This window comes from Schistocerca americana, chromosome 8 (genome assembly GCF_021461395.2).
Source record: "Schistocerca americana isolate TAMUIC-IGC-003095 chromosome 8, iqSchAmer2.1, whole genome shotgun sequence".
NCBI lineage: Eukaryota > Metazoa > Arthropoda > Insecta > Orthoptera > Acrididae > Schistocerca > Schistocerca americana.
This window is the reverse complement of record NC_060126.1, coordinates 274,491,657-274,507,020: the sequence shown is the minus strand read 5'-3', so window position 1 is coordinate 274,507,020 and position 15,364 is coordinate 274,491,657. Positions and strand designations below refer to the sequence as shown.

The following is a 15,364-nucleotide window of genomic DNA, read 5'->3' as shown; positions in this document are numbered from 1 at the left end:
TAAAGCCATTGGAGCCTAAATTTCAGTTACAATTGCGAGAATGACATCAAATATTACACATGCACGAAGGAGTAGCTACATTAACACCATAATTTCAGAAAACTTAGGTTTATGGAAAGACGCTTCACCACAGGAGACTGTTCCTAGTCTGCTCACATCCTCCTACCCATTAATGTTTTACGTCTTGATATCTTCCCTTCCTTAACCCCTTGATGTAATAGCATATATTTAAGATCTAACTACACAAGAAAACAAACATATTCATTCGTTGATATACATATGCTCAATTACAATTAGGAACTTATCAACAATCATTAAAGAAAAGGAGAGAACTACCACACAAAATGGTAGAGAAACACAACAAGTGCTAAGAAAAGACGTGCTAAAAAGACATGGTAAAGATGTACAAATGAATTATATGTACAAAAAGACGTGCAGTGAAAAACGCAAGGGAAGATGTACCAAAAGACACCTGCACAAAAGGATGTCCAAAAAACTTACAAAAAATACCTGTAAAAAAGACATGCAATGGGGACAAAAAGAAACACACAAAAAACTAAAAAAGATGCAAAACCAAAGACACACAAAAAATAAGAAAAAAGATGCAAAAAGAGCATATGCAAAATAGACACACATAAAACAAACGCAAAAATGAAACCAGAAGAGGCGCTAAAAACATGTAAAATGAATTCAAAAAATCGACACCCAAAAAGACTCAAAAACATACGCAAAATACATTAATAAAAGACAAGCAGCAATAAGACATGTATGAGAAAGACATGCAGAAAAAAGACATGCAATAAAAGGACATGGAAAAGAAAGCCACTAACAAAAAAAACAGGCAAAAACTTGCAAAAAAGGGCATACAAGGAAAGACACGAAAAATATGGAAAAAATAAGCAATATTCGAGACACAGAAAAAGATGCAAAAAGACACATAAAGAAAGACACATAAAACACACAAAAAAGACCTAAAAGACACAAAAGAAAACCACTGCAAAGGAAGACATGTAAAAATGGATGCAAGAAAAGAGACAAAAAGCCACAAAAATAAACAAACAAAAATACAAGCAAAATAAGTTACCCAATGGAAGACACACAAAAAAATTATAATGGCATGCAAAAAAGGACGCACAGGAAAAACACCAAAGAAAGTAGATTCAAAAAATACACAAAATAACATAAAACTCACAGACATACAAAAAACAAGGCACCAAAAGAAAAGTTGCAGGACAAAGGCATGCAGAAAAGAGACACACAAAAAAATAATCTGCAGAGAAAGACATGCCAAAGGAGACACTTAAACACACGTCCAAAAAAAGATACAGAACAAGAAAGACACGCAACAAAAGACACAAAGAAAGATGCGAATGCAGGCTGCCAAAAACAACCCAGAAAAAAACAGGCACAAAGAATACACACTAATACAAGCACATAAAAACTTACATCAGCGTGCTCAGATCCACGCACACACTACACACACACACACACACACACACACACATACACACACACACACACACACACACAAACCTGTACACCCATACACACAAACACAACCACACACAAACACAACCAAACACAAATACAACCACACACTCCAAACCCTCAACAAATGCATGCACACACAAATACCGACATACAAAGCACCCATTCTCACAAACATCCAGATGTGCAAATAATCACACCCACAATCACCTGCACATACAGTCATACAGGAAGGATGAGCCACATTCAAAGTGAAATTTTCGAACAGACTGACATGTGGACAGGCTACACAGACATGCATAAACAATTCTAATTTCTTCATTCTGCCTCTCCCAGAATGCTTCAAAGTTCGATAAGCCCCCCCTCCCATTCCAATTCAAGCAAATTACATACTACTTCTCCCCCATTAGAGACTGAAACATAGACAACCATTGATGTGCATATTTTCGGTTATATTGAGGAAGATATGACGGAATAATATGCACGCAGGAGAGAAGAACCACTTGAAAGTCACAGTTTGTCGACACATATTATTCTGAACACCCCACCTTTCAGCCAAATACACACTTAGACTATATCTGTCGTAAGTGGTGAAAGCAACCATGTATCTGTTGATGTTTGAATTTCAGTTACAGTTACGAGAATAACCGCAAATATTACACACCAAGGAGGGAGTAGCTGCAATAGCACCACAATTTCAGAACACATATGTTTATGAAAAGCCTCTTTGCCACAGAAAAGAATACCTAGTCTGTTCCCCCCTCCAACCTCCTAATGTTTTACACCTTGATATCTATACCTCCTTCACCTGTTAATGGAAAAGCAGTTTTTACTTACCTCATTACACATAAGAACAAACATACACATCCATTGACGTATATACAACTGATCAAAAATCATTAGATACACAGAAAAGAGCGATAAGAGCGACCATGCAAAAAAACCGTGCTAAAGAAAAGCTGCTGAAAAAAGACCTTCTAAGGAAACGATGTTCTAAAAGAGGTAGGCAAGAAAGACTTGCAAAAAATATGTGCAAGAAAGATAAATAAAAAAGACATACAGAAAAGATTATAAAATTCGATTTGCAAATATGAGATGTGCAAAAAAGACGTGTAATGATAGACATGTAAAGAAAAAAACATGAAAATAGGTAAGCAGAAAAAGATGCAAAAAGAGATAGACAAAAAGTGGTTCATAAAAAAAGTCAGAAAAAAGACATCGCAAGAAAAAAAACACGCAAAAATCAAACACTAAAAAAAGGCTACAGAAAAAAGACATAAAAAGAAATCATGCAAAAAAATTATGCAGAACAGATGCACAAAGAAGACACACAAAAAAACATTAAAAGTAAAACTCGAAAAAAAGACGAAAAAAGGGACATGCACAAAAGTAGCAGAAAAGGTATAAAAATAGCAAGCGAAGGTAGACACCTAATAAAGAACACACACAGAAGATATAAGGAAAGCCATACAAAAAAAGACATGAAAGAAAGATATGCACAGGAAACACCCACAAAGAAAGACACGTCAAATAACACACACATAGAGAAAAGACAAAAAAATAAATAAAAACGCAAAGAAACAAGATTGCTTCGTCCTACTGGGGCTGTTGGTAAAATTACGACATATCGATATTCTTTCCAGAAACTATTGACAAATATTGGCGATAAGACATTTCCCAAATATATCGATATATTTGTACCAAACGGAAATATCGAGTGCCGATATTTTTATTTTTATTTCTTTGTTTTTACAATTTTTGGTAAATATTTGACGTTGTTCTTTTGAAATTGTAGTAGAACATAATTTTACTTTCACTGTATGAAGGAGTCTTACCACTTTTTGAGCTTTCATCACGTCCAATCCTTCTCTTTGAATGTGTGAAGGAAGTACTGGTGGCACAAAAGAAGTAGTCCGACTGCAAAAAATGGTTCCAATGGCTCTGAGCACTATGGGAATTAACATCTACTTAAACCTAAATAACCTACGGACATCACACACATTCATGCCCTACGCAAGATTCGAACCTGCGACCGTAGCGGTCGCGCGGTTCCAGACTGAAGCGCCTAGAGCCGCTCGGTCACACCCGCCAGTCAAACGTCCGACTGCACTGGTGGCGGGGGTGGGAAAGGTGGGAGAGGAGCGGGAGGGGGGAAGGGGAGGGGGCTGAATGGAATAACGAGATGTTGAGGTGAAGAGGTTGCACACCAGTTGCGTTAAAAAACAATTTTTCACGCAGCTAGTGTGCTATTTCTTCTTTTCGGCGTTCTTCAAAAACAGTTGCTGAAAATGATGAACAAAAACCTATGTGACATGACTGGTCTTTGCGCGGCGGAGGGGGGGGGGGGGGGGGGCGGAGACGTATTAGGGAGATTCTGACGTAATTGGCGCTCGGCGTGTTCCGGACAGATCGGATATGTGGTGAATCGAACGAGGGACCTATGCGACACATTTTATTGTGCCACTACATGCAGTAACCATAGCAAAGTAGTTAGCGCGAAGTGTGAAAGTGCATTGTTTACCTTGCAATCTTGCTCTAAGGGGGATAGGGAGGCTGCTACATTATTCATGTACAGAATAGCAAATAATAAACCAATATTTAAACATACAGCCCTCCAACCGGCAGTATAGCTACGATGTGCAGACGATATTTTTTATATATCGTTAACTGTTTTTGATATATCGATGTCCGACAGTGGCCTCATTAGATATCGATGTACCGAATTCCCGATATTTTTAAAAATGTCAACAGTCCTACATCCTACTTATATCTCGCGAAAAGACCATTAACAAAAAACAGAGAGATTCGAGTGTATATGTAGGCTTACCGGCAATCGTTCTTCACACCAACTATTCGGATCTGGAACACGAAAGGAGAGAAGTGACACAAACGAATCCTCGGCCACACACCGCAAGATAGCTTATAAATTTCGTGGGAGAATTGCAGAGAATGAAACCATTCTTGTTATACTGTCGTGAGTGCGAGTAAAAACTGAATTGACGTTGGATATAATTTGCTGTTTAATAAACAGTGACATTAAGTTCAGATAGAATGCACATAAAATAAGACTGCCCCTAGCTTCTCATGCGGTACTGGAGGGGAGGGGGCAAAGACAGCTCCAGTGTGAACGGCCGACGTGCAGTAGGAGAGCGGCTGAAGCCTACGCACAAACGTGTACCTCATAAACTTCGTAAGCTGCGTATAATGGGTCTGCAAACGATCGCACTGACAGGTAATGTCATTGACAGTTCGACAACTATAGACGTTCAAAATCATTTGTTTCTCGCTAGAGTACCGAAAAATAAAGTCGACTAAAAAAATAACACAGGCCAACGATAGAAAAACTTTTTTGCTGAAAATACCTTATTCTTACGGTTGTTGGGATGGGAAATCCAAATATGATACTTTAAAAACTGTATCGCCCACCATTTCTTCACATTTTGCAGTTAAATTATTTAAATTAAGCCATTTTATATAGTTAAAATAATTTAAAAAGTAGGCGTAATGAATGTAGATGACGTTGGTAGCACTGCTGAAAACATTTGCTGGCAAAAAAGGTCGATTCTATTTTTGTGCTAACAGATGGTGTTTTATTTACTGTCAACCTAACCTCACTTTCCCGTTTCCTGTACATGTGCTCAGTACAATGTCTAATCGTGGTTGTAAAAACTCTGGTGACAGTTTTTGTTACATTTGTGGTGAATTTGTGATTAAAAAACAACAAAGAAACATTACAGACTTTGTGAAAAATGTTTATCTGTCGTACTTTGGATCTAAACTTGGTGATCAAGATAAATCTTGGGTGCCGCATAAGGTATGTCATGTGTGTGTTGTAGATCTGAGAAAATGGTCCAAAAAGGAGGGAAAAGCCTTTAGAATTGGGGTTCCTTTGAGATGGAGGGAGCCAAGAAATCATTCTGATGATTGCGACTTTTGCAGTGTTGATATTACTGATCATAATTCGAAAATTAAGAAGGTAATAAGCTACCCTAATCTTCAGTTCGCCACCCGTCCAGTAGGGCATGGTGTAGATTTGTCGGTTCCTGAACCACCAGATTATTTAAATTCTATTCAAACAGAAGTATTTTCTGATGTACAATCTGATGTAGATGAACATGATGATGATGAATTCCATTGTAATACAGAAAGTCTAGAGCCCAAATTGTTTACTCAGACTGAGTTTAACGATTTGGTTTGGGATCTGGGCTTCACGAAAGAAAAAGCTCAATTGCTTGGGGTGGTGGTGGTTAGTGTTTAACGTCCCGTCGACAACGAGGTCATTAGAGACGGAGCGCAAGCTCGGGTTAGGGAAGGATTGGGAAGGAAATCGTCCATGCCCTTTCAAAGGAACCATCTCGGCATTCGCCTGAAACGATTTAGGGAAATCACGGAAAACCTAAATCAGGATGGCCGGAGACGGGATTGAACCGTCGTCCTCCCGAATGCGAGTCCAGTGCGCTAACCACTGCGCCACCTCGCTAGGTCTCAATTGCTTGTCTTTAGATTTAAAGAAAAGAACTTATTGGAAGTAGGAACCAGCATATACAAGTATATAAAGAGAGAGCAGCAATTTTGCAAGTTTTTTCAACAAGAAGGTGATATATTGTACTGCTCAGACATTCCCAGTCTGATGAATGAGTTTGGTATTGAATTCAAAAAAGAAGTCTGGAGGCTGTTTATTGATTCATCCAAAACTAGTGATGGAAAAACGCTACCAAGGCCGCTGGAACACCAACATGATGGGGGACTACTATTGGTCACCTCACCCAGAAGTTCAGCAAGCGACACAAGAAGCTTCAAAGAAAAAGAAAAAAAAGAAAAACCACTTCCGGCTGACAAGTTAAACCTCTCTTAACACAAATCATTGTTTTAAGTTGTTGTTGTTGTTGTGGTCTTCAGTCCTGAGACTGGTTTGATGCAGCTCTCCATGTTACTCTATCCTGTGCAAACTTCTCCATCTCCCAGTACCTACTGCAGCCTACATCCTTCTGAATCTGCTTAGTCTATTCATCTCTTGGTCTCCCTCTACGATTTTTACCCTCCACCCTGCCCTCCAGCATTACATTCGTGTGCAAAGATGGCGGCGCGTGTAGACGTACTAATAAACCGATCTGCGGAAAATTACGAGTTTTTAAATCCTGTGTGTGTAAAATGCAGTAAGAAGGTGAAATATGGTGTTAAATTATGTTCGTGGTCACAGAAATGGATCCATCGTCAATGTTTAAATGTCTTAGAGGAAAAAAACATGACCTGTGACTGTGGAAATGTGCACTGTAACTATCGTCATATCGTGTGTTTACAAACGGAATGCGAAGAAGAATGCACGACTTCTTCATTAAAATATGATCATATGTTAGTTAAACTATATGTAGAGAAGCTTAAATCAGTGATAGTGTACAGAAGCTGGAAGAAGTGATAGACCATTCAAAGGGTAGTGAAACGGTTGTAAACGAACAAAACGGTAACTTTATTAGGCCTAAAAAGTTTTGGCGTGTTAATCGTAACGAAAACAACTTTCGTCTCCCACAAGCAAATAAGTTGGAATTTTTAACGTGTGATGAATATGAAATATGTGAAAAGAGCCAAAGAAAGGAAGTACTTTCATCAAATGCAGCGACCACAAATCATTTCAGTAGGCCTACGAAGTCCTGTAATAACAAGAAAGGAAATACCAGAAAATAGATGGAACATACTTATCGTGCAAACAAGATATCTACCAATACAGGTAAGAAGAAAAAAGAAGATATTTTCATACTTTCAGACAGTCGTGGAAAGGGCTTAGCCGACATTTTGTGTAACATGCAAACTATATTCAAGGTTAGTGGAATAACGAAACAGGGTGCCCCTTTGCGCGAAGTTTTAAAAGACTGTGAACATTCTTTGAAGCTGGGAAGCAACTGTCTAATAATAGGAGGTGCTAATGATGTTTATAAGAACGAGGGCAACCTCGCCACAAGAGCTCTAAGAAGTACATTACAGAAAATTACAGATGTTAACTTCTTCATTGCCAGTATCCCACAAAGACATGATCTTATAGAAGAATCCTGTGTCAACAAAGAAATCACAGTTACTAGTAGGAAATTTGAGAAAATCTGCCGAAGCCTCCCAAATGCCACATATGTGGACGTACCATCCGCAGAGAGAAGTCATTTTACAAGGCATGGGCTTCACAGAAATAAACTCGGAAAATCATTCATTAGTCGAGAAATCCTTAATGCAGTGAAGGCAGTTAAGGACAAGAATAGCACGACCATACCACTTCCACCACCAAACACAGCAACTGAAAATTTCCAACAAGAAAATGAAACTGAATCACTGACAACAGGTCCAGCACTAGTATCTCCACTTTCTTCAAAAACAGCTGAGATAAATGATTCAACTAGGACAGAAGTTTCCAAAGCAGCTTCAGCAGAAGCAGCTACATACTACGCAACTGCATCATTAACAAGAAAAAAAACGCCTGATGTGCCAACAGCCAATGACCTTTCATCAGTATTGGCCGCTTCTCAGTCTTCAACAGTGAAAGACTTTTCACCAGTTTGACCATCATCAGCAGTAACAGAAGCAAACAGAAGAAGCACAAGAACCAGGAAACTTTCAACTCTGCAGGATTTTTGGTACCCGGCCTCAGTTACAAGACTAACATAAGGCAGATACCTTCAGATACACCAACTTCCAAGTCAAACTGGCAACAGACTCACCTCCACTGTCATCAACAGAAGAATAACCATGCCACCTGCTCATCTAAAGGATTTTTTAGCATCAGGTCTAAAGGGAAAAGTGCCACCAAGATAAGTGAAAACAAATGCCTAACAGTGTTTCACCAAAACATTCAAGCCATAAAGAACAAAGCACAACAGCTAGAAGTAGAATTGGAAAAATTTGATAGCCAAGTTTTGTGTATCACTGAACACTGGTGCAAAGGGAAGCAAATTGAACACATTGAATTAGCCTCATTTGACCTTGCATGTTACTGTAGCAGAATCTCAATGAATGGTGGAGGTTCATGTATCTATGTAAAAAAAAGGTATGTCATTTAAAGTAAGATATGATCTTTTAGATCTAGGTGAGGACAAACATTTCGAACTTTCCGCTGTTGAAATAATAGGACCTGGCATAGCAAAAAAATTAGTCATAGTTTGTGTGTACCGCTCTCCCAGTGGAGACATTGATATATTCTTCTCAAAACTGAATCAAAGTTTAGACAAGGTTTCTGGACCAAAAGCAAATGTAATTATCTGTGGTGACTTAAACATTAATATGATGAAGCTGATAAGGCTGGCAACATATATGTGAATATTCTAAGCTGTTATGGAATATCCTCCCCTGTTAATTGTCCAACTAGAATAATGAAAGACTCCTCCTCATCTATAGATCATGAGATCATGTAGCTACAGATATTGATAGTAAAAAATGTCATATTGTTGTCCAAAACCTGGGCCTAGCAGACCACCTCTGTCAGATCTTAAAAACTAACATTCATGTAGAAACTCCTCCTAAACTTTGTACATACAAAAGGATGTTTTCCAAATCAGCCCTGCATCAGTTTAAATCCCAGCTAGAATATGAAGATTGGAGGGAAGTCTAAGCAGAAACCAACGCAAATCAGAAATTTATCAAGTTCATGTCAATTTTTAAACTCAGATTTGAAGAGATGTTTCCCAAAACTCATTATCAAATTAAAACAACAAAGAGAACTCAGTGGGTGACTACAGGTATCAAAAAATCCGCAGAAACTCTTAGATATCTCAACTCCATAAAAAATAATCAATCTAACCCAGAAGTTCTGCAATCCTACAAAAAGTACACGAAAATTTACAGAAAGGTGTTGCTAGCCGCAAAAAAAACTTTCAAACAACAAAATATTACTTGAAGCTGAAAACAAGAGCAAAGCAGCCTGGAACATCGTCAAACAGGAAACATCTAACTCTGCTAAAAAGGACCTCAATTCACATATTAAAAACAAAGATGTACCAGTAGGTAACCCTAAAAAATTAGCTGATTTTGTAAACTTATATTTCAGTAGTATTGCAAAAAAATTACAGCAGAAATTTCCAGATACGTATGATTTACCTACTCAGAACCAGCCAACAAACTCAGTGGTGCTCTTGCCAACTACAGAAAGGGAAGTGGCACTAGTTATACATCAACTAAAAAATAAAACTTCAGTAGGACTTGATGAAATCCCAGTCTGCGTAATTAAAGATTGTATAGACTCCATAAAGGGCCCATTAACAGACATAATTAATGAATCTTTCGAATCTGGATACTTTCCGGAGTACCTAAAACAAGCAAAAGTTATACCTATCCTTAAAAACGGAGATGTGGAAAATGTAGAGAACTACAGGCCGATCTCTATTCTGTCTATCATTTCTAAAATAATAGAAATACTAGTCAAAAAGAGACTGCTAAATTACCTGAATAAATATAATCTTCTTTCCAATGACCAATTTGGTTTTAGGCCCGGAAAAGGCACACAATATGCTATAGCACAGTTCACTAAAGTAATTTTAGAAGCACTGGACAAAGGTGAAAATGTAAGTGGTATCTTTTTAGACTTGTCCAAGGCCTTTGATACAGTTGACCACAAAATCTTACTTCATAAATTAGGGCAAATAGGAATAAGAGGTGTGACAAAGAAGTGGTTCAAATCATACTTGGAAAACAGAGTTCAACGAGTTGAGATATCACAAGTTTCAAACAATTCCCTTATAAAACACCTGTCTGACCCAGAAAATGTGAATATAGGCGTCCCACAGGGAAGTGTATTAGGCCCAATATTGTTTCTTATATACATTAACGACTTCCCACAAAGTATCAAACATGGCGAAAAAATACTTTTTGCTGATGACAGCAACATAGTAATAACAGGTGAAAATCCAACACAACTATCAGAAAGAGCAAACGAGGCTCTCAATGATGTCCACAACTGGTCATTAAAAAATAAAGTAACCCTAAATGAAAAGAAAACTAACTATATTAACTTCCAATTGAACAAAAAACACAATGCCACTAGAATAAAAGTTAATAATAATGAATTAGAATGTGTAACAAGTACCAAATTCTTAGGGATGAATGTAGACAGCCAACTGAAATGGACAAACCATGTTAACATTTTGGCAAAGAAATTATCCACAGCATGCTATGCTCTTAGAATCCGTGCACCGGTATGCAATAATACCTGTCTTAAAATAACATATTATGGATATCTACACTCAGTCCTCAGCTATGGGATCATGTTTTGGGGAACAAGTGCCAGTAACATACAAACTGTGTTCAAAGTACAAAAAAGAGCCATAAGGATAATAACAAATAGCAACAAAAGGGCCCACTGTCTAGAATTATTTAGAAAGCTAGGAATTCTAACTGTTTCTTGTGAGTATATCTTTCAGAACATAATGTTCATTAAGAAAAATCTCAACATGTACAACACAAACAGCCGAATACATGACCATGAAACAAGAGCTTGTCACCACCTCCATCTAGATAGAAAGAACAAGGCAAAGACGCAAAAAAGTATATTTTACAATGGGATAAAACTGTACAAAAAATTACCTTAAGAAATTAAAGAAATAAATGAGCTCCTCACTTTCAGACAAAAGTTTAAAACCTTTTTAGTCAGTAAAAGTTGTTATACTGTAAAAGAATATTTAACATAGATGCAGATTATTAGCAACATATGACATTATCACCAAAATATTATGTAATTATAAATACGTGTATGACTAGTTATAAAAACTACACAAAATATGAGAAACCTGTTTAATTGTAAATGTAAATGTGTGCTCATGTGTTGTAATCTGACGACATCCATACAATATTGATTGTTCCACGGATGAATAAATAAATAAATAAATAAATAAATCCCTTGATGCCTCAGAACATGTCCTACCAACCGATCCCTTCTTCTAGTCAAGTTGTGCCACAAACTTCTCTTCTCCCCAATTCTATTCAATACCTCCTCATTAGTTATGTGATCTACCCATCTAATCTTCAGCGTTCTTCTGTAGCACCACATTTCGAAAGCTTCTATTCTCTTCTTGCCTAAACTATTTATAGTCAATGTTTCACTTTTATACGTGGCTACACTCCATACAAATACTTTCAGAAACGACTTCCTGACACTTAAATCAATACTCGATGTTAACAAACTTCTCTTCTTCAGAAACGCTTTCCTTGCCATTGCCAGTCTACATTTTATATCCTCTCTACTTCGACCATCATCAGTTATTTTGCTCCCCAAATAGCAAAACTCCTTTACTACTTTAAGCGTCTCATTTCCTAATTTAATTCCCGCAGCATCACCCGACTGAATTCGACTACATTCCATTATCCTCGTTTTGCTTTTGTTGATGTTCATCTTATATCCTCCTTTCAAGACACTGCCCATTCCGTTCAGCTGCTCTTCCAGGTCCTTTACTGTCTCTGACAGAATTACAGTGTCATAGGCGAACCTCAAGGTTTTTAATTCTTCTCCATGGATTTTGATACCTACTCCGAACTATTCTTTTGTTTCCTTTACTGCTTGCTCAATATACAGATTGAATAGCATTGGGGAGAGGCTACAACCCTGTCTCACTACCTTCCCAAACACTGCTTCCATTTCATGTCCCTCGAGTCTTATAACTGCCATCTGCTTTCTATACAAATTGTAAATAGCCTTTCGCTCCCTGTATTTTAGCCCTGCCACCTTCAGAATTTGAAAGAGAGTATTCCAGTCAACATTGTCAAAAGCTTTCTCTAAGTCTACAAATGCTAGAAACGTAGGTCTGAATTTCCTTAATCTTTCTTCTAAGATAAATCGTCGGGTCAGTGTTGCCTCACGTGATGCAACATTTTAACGAAATCCAAACTTATCTTCCCCGAGGTCGGCTGTAAAGAATTCGCGTTAGTATTTTGCAGCTGTGACTTATTAAACTGCTAGTTCGGTAATTTTCACATCTCTCAACACCTTCTTTCTTTGGGATTGGAATTATTATATTCTTCTTCAAGTCTGAGGGTATTTCGCCTGTCTCATACATCTTGCTTACCAGATGGTAGAGTTTTGTCAGGACTGGCTCCCCCAAGGCTGTCAGTAGTTCTAATGGGAAGTTGTCTACTCCGGGGGCCTTGTTTCGACTCAGGTCTTTTAGTGCTCTGTCAAACTCTTCACGCAGTATCATATCTCCCATTTCATCTTCCTCTACATCCTCTTCCATTTCCATAATATTGTCCTAAAGTACATCGCCCTTGTATAGACCCTCTATATACTCCTTCCACCTTTCTGCTTTCCCTTCTTTGCTTAGAACTGGGTTGCCATCTGAGCTCTTGATATTCATGCAAGTGGTTCTCCTTTCTCCAAAGGTCTCTTTAATTTTCCTGTAGGCAGTATCTATCTTACCCCTAGTGAGATAAGCCTCTACATGCTTACATTTGTCCTCTAGCCATCAGTGCTTAGCCATTTTGCACTTCCTGTGGATCTCATTTTTGAGACGTTTGTATTCCTTTTTGCCAGCTTCATTTACTGCTTTTTTATATTTTCTCCTTTCATCAATTACATTCAATATTTCTTCTGTTACCCAAGGGTTTCTACTAGCCGTCGTCTTTTTACCTATTTGATCCTCTGCTGCCTTCACTATTTCATCCCTCAAAGCTACCCATTCTTCTTCTATTGTATTTCTTTCCCCCATTCCTGTCAATTGTTCCCTTACGCTCTCCCTGAAACTCTCTACAACCTCTGGTTCTTTCAGTTTATCCAGGTCCCATCCCCTCAAATTCCTACATTTTTGCAGTTTCTTCAGTTTTAATCTACAGTTCATAACCAATAGATTGTGGTCAGAGTCCACATCTGCCCCTGGAAATGTCTTACAATTTAAAACCTGGTTCCTAAATCTCTGTCTTACTATTATATAATCTATCTGAATCTTTCTAGTATCTCCAGGGTTCTTCCATGTATACAACCTTCTTTCATGATTCTTGAACCACGTGTTAGCTATGATTAAGTTATGGTTAGTAGTAGCTTACTGTAAATATAAACCATGCTTATGTTGTATCAAAGCGTTTCATTAATTTCCCCATTTACCATATAGCATAGGACTTTTATACTATATAGTAAAAAGCATACTGCTTTAAAACTATGGACGACACAAAAAGCTGAGGCTAGATTTGAATTCAGCTCATAAAAATGTGTAAAGATCAGCTATCAAAGTAAAAAAAATGTTTTTCAAAATAATTTTTCTTTGGCCTGTGTAATCAACCAAAGAAAACAAGATCGGCAACGCTCTGCCAGAAGGAAATCTCATGAAACAAAAAGTGGTAAAAAGGTAGGGTAGTGGACAATGTCACTTACTGTGATACTGGCAACATAAAGGACATGTATCATTGGAAATTTTATGCGGGTCCTCTGACAACCTGTTCAGCAACATTGTTTAATAATATAAAATTTTCTTCTCCTTCTTCAATGCCTCTCCGAATTAGCTAGGTCTTTGGAAGTACTTGTATATACACTCCTGGAAATGGAAAAAAGAACACATTGACACCGGTGTGTCAGACCCACCATACTTGCTCCGGACACTGCGAGAGGGCTGTACAAGCAATGATCACACGCACGGCATAGCGGACACACCAGGAACCGCGGTGTTGGCCGTCGAATGGCGCTAGCTGCGCAGCATTTGTGCACCGCCGCCGTCAGTGTCAGCCAGTTTGCCGTGGCATACGGAGCTCCATCGCAGTCTTTAACACTGGTAGCATGCCGCGACAGCGTGGACGTGAACCGTATGTGCAGTTGACGGACTTTGAGCGAGGGCGTATAGTGGGCATGCGGGAGGCCGGGTGGACGTACCGCCGAATTGCTCAACACGTGGGGCGTGAGGTCTCCACAGTACATCGATGTTGTCGCCAGTGGTCGGCGGAAGGTGCACGTGCCCATCGACCTGGGACCGGACCGCAGCGACGCACGGATGCACGCCAAGACCGTAGGATCCTACGCAGTGCCGTAGGGGACCGCACCGCAACTTCCCAGCAAATTATGGACACTGTTGCTCCTGGGGTATCGGCGAGGACCATTCCCAACCGTCTCCATGAAGCTGGGCTACGGTCCCGCACACCGTTAGGCCGTCTTCCGCTCACGCCCCAACATCGTGCAGCCCGCCTCCAGTGGTGTCGCGACAGGCGTGAATGGAGGGACGAATGGAGACGTGTCGTCTTCAGCGATGAGAGTCGCTTCTGCCTTGGTGCCAATGATGGTCGTATGCGTGTTTGGCGCCGTGCAGGTGAGCGCCACAATCAGGACTGCATACGACCGAGGCACACAGGGCCAACACCCGGCATCATGGTGTGGGGAGCGATCTCCTACACTGGCCGTACACCACTGGTGATCGTCGAGGGGACACTGAATAATGCACGGTACATCCAAACCGTCATCGAACCCATCGTTCTACCATTCCTAGACCGGTAAGGGAACTTGCTGTTCCAACAGGACAATGCACGTCCGCATGTATCCCGTGCCACCCAACGTGCTCTAGAAGGTGTAAGTCAACTACCCTGGCCAGCAAGATCTCCAGATCTGTCCCCCATTGAGCATGTTTGTGACTGGATGAAGCGTCGTCTCACGCGGCCTGCACGTCCAGCACGAACGCTGGTCCAACCGAGGCGCCAGGTGGAAATGGCATGGCAAGCCGTTCCACAGGACTACATCCAGCATCTCTACGATCGTCTCCATGGGAGAATAGCAGCCTGCATTGCTGCGAAAGGAGGATATACACTGTACTAGTGCCGACATTGTGCATGCTCTGTTGCCTGTGTCTATGTGCCTGTGGTTCTGTCAGTGTGATCATGTGATGTATCTGACCCCAGGAATGTGTCAATAAAGTTTCCCCTTCCTGGGACAATGAATTCA

The 15,364-nt window shown here is 39.5% G+C and overlaps 1 non-coding gene across 1 annotated transcript; it reads right to left on the bottom strand.

Moving 5' to 3' along the window:
* Nucleotides 1-5,895: 5,895 nt before the first annotated feature.
* Nucleotides 5,896-5,968, bottom strand: Trnaa-cgc. Its single transcript has one exon. It is a non-coding gene; the product is annotated as a tRNA-Ala (tRNA).
* Between the last annotated feature and the right edge of the window lie 9,396 nt (nt 5,969-15,364).